General features: G+C 46.3%; 1 non-coding gene across 1 annotated transcript; it reads right to left on the bottom strand.

Moving 5' to 3' along the window:
- Nucleotides 1-2,435: 2,435 nt before the first annotated feature.
- On the bottom strand, nucleotides 2,436-2,506 carry TRNAG-CCC. The gene has a single exon. It is a non-coding gene; the product is annotated as a tRNA-Gly (tRNA).
- Between the last annotated feature and the right edge of the window lie 4,585 nt (nucleotides 2,507-7,091).

The following is a 7,091-nucleotide window of genomic DNA, read 5'->3' as shown; positions in this document are numbered from 1 at the left end:
GGCAACATATAGAGACGGTCCCTACACAACTGTGGGCTCACCCTATGCGGGACAGGGACCGAGTCCAACCTGATTATCTTGTATCTGCCCCAGCGCTTAGAACAGTGTTGGACACACAGTAAGCACTTGACAAATATCACTTAAAAAGCCACAATTATTATTGTTGTTGCTGTTGTTGTTATGATGTTAGATGACCCACCCCAAACCATGAGGCTGGATATCCAGGAGGGTCAACATCCTGATGATGATTACGGTACTTATTAAGCGCTTACTATGTGCCAAGCACCATTCTAAGCACTGGGATAGGTACAAGTTAATCAGGTTGGACGCAGTCCCTGTCCCACATGGGGCTCACACTCTTAATCCCCATTTTACAGATGAGGTGATTGAGGCTCAGAGAAGTGAAGTGACTTATCCAAGGTCCCACATCAGACATGCGGCAGGACTGGGACTAGAACCCAGGACCTTGTGGCTCCCAGGCCTGTTCTCTATCCACTAATAATAATAATAATGGCATTTGTTAAGTACTATGTGCAAAGCACTGTTCTAAGCACTGGGGGGATACAAGGTGATCAAGTTGTCCCATGTGGGGCTCACAGTCTTAATGCCCATTTTACCGGTGAGGTAACTGAGGCTCAGAGAAGTGAAATGATTTGCCCAAGGTCACACAGCAGACATGTGGCGCGTGGCTCAGTGGAAAGAGCACAGGCTTTGGAGTCAGAGGTCATGGGTTCAAATCCCGGCTCCGCCAATTGTCAGCTGTGTGACTTTGGGCAAGTCACTTCACTTCTCTGGGCCTCAGTTACCTCATCTGGAAAATGGGGATTAAGACTGTGAGCCCACCGTGGGACAACCTGATCACCTTGTAACCTCCCCAGCGCTTAGAACAGTGCTTTGCACATAGAAAGCGCTTAATAAATGCCATCATTATTATTATTATTATTATGTGGCAGAGCTGGGATTCGAACCCATGACCTGTGACTCCAAAGCCCGGGCTCTTTCCACTGAGCCGCGCTGCTTCTCTCACTAGGCCATGCTGCCTTCCACTACGCCTCTTAGGGCCATCCTGCTACCCTTCCCGCCTTCCACTGACTCTGTAGTAGACAGAGCACTCAGGGGGGTGGACCACTGATCACTCCCAGGAATGCCACTGTGCACGGTCTTACCTACTGGTCCTGCTCCCTTTCCCCCAGTAAGACCTGGAGAGACGCTCTCGCTCCCTCATCCCTACCCAGATGCCAGAATCCTCCCTGCTCCCCAGAGTTGAAACCAAAATGGGGATGATAGTTCAGGGAGGGAGAATCTGGTATAATAATAATGATGGGATTTTCTTTAAAGGCATTTATTAAGCGCTTACTATGTGCAAAGCACTGTTCTAAGCGCTGGGGAGGATACAAGGTGATCAGGTTGGCCCACGGGGGGCTCTCAGTCTTCATCCCCGTTTGACAGATGAGGTGACTGAGGCACAGAGAAGACTGAGGCACAGTTGGTGGAGCCGGGATTTGAACCCATGACCTCGGACTCCAAAGCCCGGGCTCTTTCCACTGAGCCACGCTGCTTCTCAAGCTTCTCAAGCGCTTACTAGGTGCAAAGCACTGTTCTAAGTGCTGGATAAGGATGGCATTTATTAAGCGCTTATTATATGCAAAGCACTGTTCTAAGCACTGGTGAGGTTACAGGTTGTCCCACGGGGGGCTCACAGTCTTAATCCCCGTTTTCCAGATGAGGGAACTGAGGCACAGAGAAGTTAAGTGATTTGTCCAAAGTCGCACAGCTGACAAGTGGCAGAGCTGGGATTTGAACCCATGACCTCTGACTCCAAAGCCTGTGCTCTTTCCGCTGAGCCATGCTGCTTGTATGTGTTCCAACCTAGCCGTGCCCGGGGTTAGCATCCAGCGAGGGGCCGTCTGACTTCACGCCGTTTGGCGGAACGGCCAGGGAGGGGGGTGGGTACTCGGCCAGGCGCTCCATAAGTCAGGGGGATTGCTCTGAGGGTCAGTTTGCCCACCCTTAGACCCCACCCCAGGATCCCTTCTCACCACAGGAACCCCCCAGCAGGCCTACAACGTCCCCATAGCTCCCAGAATCTTCTCCTTCTGATCCCACGACCCATGCCAGGGGCCCCCCCTCTCCTCACTGGCCCCTCTCTAACCATTAATAACAATAATAATGATGGCATTTATTAGGCGCTTACTATGTGCAAAGCACTGTTCTAAGCGCTGGAGAAGTCACAAGATGAACAGGTTGTCCCATGGGGGCTCACAGTCTTCATTCCCATTTTACAGATGAGGTAACTAAGGCCCAGAGAAGTTAAGTGACTTGCCCCAAGTCACACAGCTGACAATTGGCGGAGCCGGGATTTGAACCCATGACCTCTGACTCCAAAGCCCGGGCTCTTTCCACTGAGCCACGCTGCTTCTCTAAAATACAAATCCTGCATTGGCCGGGAATCGAACCCAGGTCTCCCGCGTGGGAGGCGAGAATTCTACCACTGAACCACCAATGCCCCTTCTCTGCATCTCCTTACCTGGGGCAACAGCCTGGGTGAATACCCCACTGTTGGGTAGGGACCGTCTCTATATGTTGCCAACTTGTACTTCCCAAGCGCTTAGTACAGTGCTCTGCACACAGTAAGTGCTCAATAAATACGATTGAATGAATACCCAATGGGGCTCCTCTAGACTGTAAGCTCATTGTGGGGAGGGAATGTGTCTGTTCTATTGTTCAACTGTACTCTCCCAAGCGCTTAACAGGAGAAGTAGTGTTGCTCAGTGGAAAGAGCCCGGGCTTTGGAGTCAGAGGTCATGGGTTCAAATCCCAGCTCCACCAATTGCCAGCTGTGTGACTTTGGGCAAGTCGCTTAACTTCTCTGTGCCTCAGTTACCATTCATTCATTCATTCATTCAATCATATTTATTGAGCGCTTACTGTGTGCAGAGCACTGTACTAAGCGCTTGGGAAGTACAAGTTGGCAACATATAGAGACAGTCCCTACCCAACAGTGGGCTCACAGTCAATCGATCAATCATTCAATCGTATTTATTGAGTGCTTACTGTGTGCAGAGCACTGTACTAAGCGCTTGGGAAGTACAACTTGGCAACATATAGAGACGGTCCCTACCCAACAGTGGGCTCACAGTCTAGAAGGGAGAGACAGAGAACAAAACAAAACATATTAATAAAATAAAATAAATAGAATGAATATGTACAAATAAAATAGAGTAATAAATACGTACAAACATATATACATATGTACAGGTGCTGTGGGGAGGGTAAGGAGGTAAGGTGGGGGGATGGGGTGGGGGACCTCATCTGTAACATGGGGATGAAGACTGTGAGCCCCCCGTGGGACAACATGATCCCCTTGTAACCTCCCCAGCGCTTAGAACAGTGCTTTGCACATAGTAAGCGCTTAATAAATGCCATCATCATTGTGATTATGATTATTAACACAGTGTTCTGCACACATTAAATGCTCAGTAAATACGACTGATGGACAGACTCCAGATGGGTGGCTGGCTCCTCCCCAGCCATTCCTTCCAGCACACTCATCATCAATCGTATTTATTGAGTGCTTACTGTGTGCAGAGCACTGTACTAAGTGCTTGGGCAGTACAAGTTGGCAACATATAACTCCATCCTCACCATAGCCCGGACAGCTCGGGAAGAAAGCAACATCCTCTCCCTTCCCTTTAGATTGTCAGTCCCATGTGGGACAGGGACAGTGTCCAATCTGATGATTTTATATCTCGTATCCTATCACAGTGCTTAGTTAAGTCCTTAGTATATAGTAGGTACTTAATAAATGCCAAGACTTGGGACTGACCCTGTCTCTGGGAGCTCTGTCCCCCAGGACTTCACAGCTCTCTTTTCTGGACCTCAATTTCCTCAAGAAGGTAAAATGAGGATAATAAGAATAATAATAATGATGGCATTTATTAAGCACTTACTATGTGCAAAGCACTTTTCTAAGCGCTGGGGAGGTTACAAGGGGATCAGGTTGTCCCACGGGGGCCTCACAGTCTTCATCCCCATTTTACAGATGAGGTAACTGAGGCACAGAGAAGTGAAGTGACTTGCCCGAAGTCGCACAGCAGACAATTGGAGTAGGGATTTGAACCCATGACCTCTGACTCCAAAGCCCGGGCTCTTTCCACTGAGCCACACTGCTTCACATAGTACATAGCACCTCCTCTCCCTTCCCCTTAGATTGTGAGCCCCATGTGGGGCAGGGACTGTGTCTAATCTGATGCTCTTGTGTCTTGTATCCTATCACATTGCTTACCACAATGCTTGCTATATAGTAGACGCTTGATAAACACCATCATCATTTAATGATATACATTAAATGTATATCTCCATCTCCATCCCCCCCATCTTACCTCCTTCCCTTCCCCACAGCATCTGTATATATGTATATATGTTTGTACATATTTATTACTCTATTTATTTATTTATTCATTTTGCTTGCACATATCTATTCTATTTATTTTATTTTGTATGTTTGGTTTTGTTCTCTGTCTCCCCATTTTAGACTGTGAGCCCACTGTTGGGTAGGGACTGTCTCTATATGTTGCCAACTTGTACTTCCCAAGCGCTTAGTACAGTGCTCTGCACACAGTAAGCGCTCAATAAATCCGATTGATTGATTGATTGATTTAATAAATGAATTAATATGTCAGCCACTTCGCTTTTCCCTGCCTGTGGAGTGATCTGCTTCCTTGTTCTGCTCCTGCAGCATCGTGTCTGACTCCCAAACGGCTGAGGCCCGCAAAGTTTAAGGGGTGGTCCCTTAAAATGGTGCCTCTCCCATGGCCTACGGAAAAGAGCACTGGACCCCGATGGACCTGGGATCACATAGGGATGGTTTCTGGTGGGGTGGGGAGAACAGATGTCTAATAATGTTAATAATTTAATAATAATAACAAAAAAGTAGCATGACTATTAATGTAATCATGCAACAATAATAATAATAGCAATAAAAACTGAGCGCATTTGTTTGGTGCTTACTATTGAGCCAAGCAAGTGTGAAAGTGCAAGTGTGTGATATGCATATGATGTGAGTGATGTATGTAAAGGGCATGTATATGATTTACATTAGGATATCGGTCCTTTTTATGCTATTTGTTAAGTGCTTGCTAGGTTCTAGGCACTATACTGGTCTGTGGGGTGTAGTAATAATAATAATAATAATAATAATGGCATTTATTAAGCGCTTACTATGTGCAAAGCACTGTTTTATCTGTGTATCACTCTGCACGTATGTGATTTGTACTTTACTCTGAGTAAAGCACTCCTTCCTCTCCCCCTCATCCCCCTCTCCATCCCCCCATCTTACCTCCTTCCCTTCCCCACAGCACCTGTATATATGTATATATGTTTGTACCTATTTATTACTCTATTTATTTATTTATTTATTTTACTTGTACATATCTATTCTATTTTATTTCGTTAATATGTTTGGTTTTGTTCTCTGTCTCCCCCTTCTAGACTGTGAGCCCACTGTTGGGTAGGGACTGTCTCTATATGTTGTCAACTTGTACTTCCCAAGCGCTTAGTACAGTGCTCTGCACACAGTAAGCGCTCAATAAATACGATTGACTGATTTAATCAGAGTGATGCACGTTCTCTGCGTGTGATGCGAATAAGTATATGAGCTCTGTACTACTACTTCTTACTACAATTATGGTACTTGTTAAGCGCTTACAATGTGCCAAGCACTGTTCAAAGTGATGGAGTAAATACAAACAAATCAGGTTGGAGACAGTCCAGTCCCACATGGGAATCACAGTAATAATAATAATAATAACAATGATGGTATTTGTTAAGCGCTTACTATGTACAAAGCACTGTTTTAAACACTGGGAAGGTTACAAGGTAATCAGGTTGTCCCACGGGGGGCTCACATTCCTAATCCCCATTTTACAGATGAGGTAACTGAGGCCCAGAGAAGTGAAGTGACTTGTCCAAAGTCACACAGCTGACGGAGCGGAATCTGAACCCACGACCTCTGACTCCAAAGCCCATGCTCTTTTCCACTGAGCCACGTTGCTTCTCCAAGCAGCAGAGGAGGGAGGAGTGAGTAGGATGTAATTTCCGTTTTAGAGATGGGGTAACCGAGGCACAGAGTAGTTAAGTGATTTTCCCAAGGCCACACAGCAGACATGTGGAAGAGCGGGGATTAGTACCCAGGCCCTGTGACTTCCAAGCTCATGCTCTTTCCACTAGGCCATACTGTTTCTGTGGGGCGCAAGTCATCCATATGTGGGCTATATGGTTTTGGAATGTGCGATGCATCTGCAGTGTTGTGTGTGATGTAAACTCACATGGGCACTCACACGGGCACACATGTGGTAGTGTTTTCACAGTGTATATAAGAAGCATGTATTTTAGGTGAGGGAGGACCCAGAGTATGTACAGTGTGTTTGTGTGCTCTGCAAGTATATCATTCATCCGCCGTCAATGGGGTCTTCTTCAAGTACCAAGGACGATCCGTCATGTGGGGATTAAGTCTGTGAGCCCCATGTTGGGACCTGGACTGTATCCAACCTGATTAGCTTGTACCTACTGCAGCACTTAGTATGGTGCCTGGAACATAGTAAGCACTTAATAAATGCTATAACCCCCCCAAAAAAACCCTCTTCGTCGTAAATGACCGTCTGACCTAATTTCCTTGTTATCTATCCCAGTGCTTACAACCGTGCTTGGCACATAGTAAGCGCTTAACAAATACCACAATTATTATTATGATTGTTTCATGATCCACGCACTCTGCACGTACATGATGAATTCAATCATTCAGTCATATTTATTGAGTGCTTACTGTGTACCAAGCACTGTAATAATAATAATAATAATAATAATGATAGCATTTATTAAGCGCTTACTGTGTGCAAAGCACTGTTCTAAGCGCTGGGGAGGTTACAAGGAGATCAGGTGGTCCCACAGGGGGCTCACAGTCTTCATCCCCATTTTACAGATGAGGGAACTGAGGCCCAGAGAAGTGAAGTGACTTAGCCAAATTCACACAGCTGGCAATTGGCAGAGCCGGGATTTGAACCCCTGACCTCGGACTCATAAGGCCAGGGTCT

The sequence above is a fragment of the Tachyglossus aculeatus genome, chromosome 7, assembly GCF_015852505.1.
Source record: "Tachyglossus aculeatus isolate mTacAcu1 chromosome 7, mTacAcu1.pri, whole genome shotgun sequence".
In the NCBI taxonomy this organism is placed as follows: domain Eukaryota; kingdom Metazoa; phylum Chordata; class Mammalia; order Monotremata; family Tachyglossidae; genus Tachyglossus; species Tachyglossus aculeatus.
The sequence above is the reverse complement of the archived record's forward strand: the minus strand, read 5'-3'. Positions and strand labels throughout refer to the sequence as shown.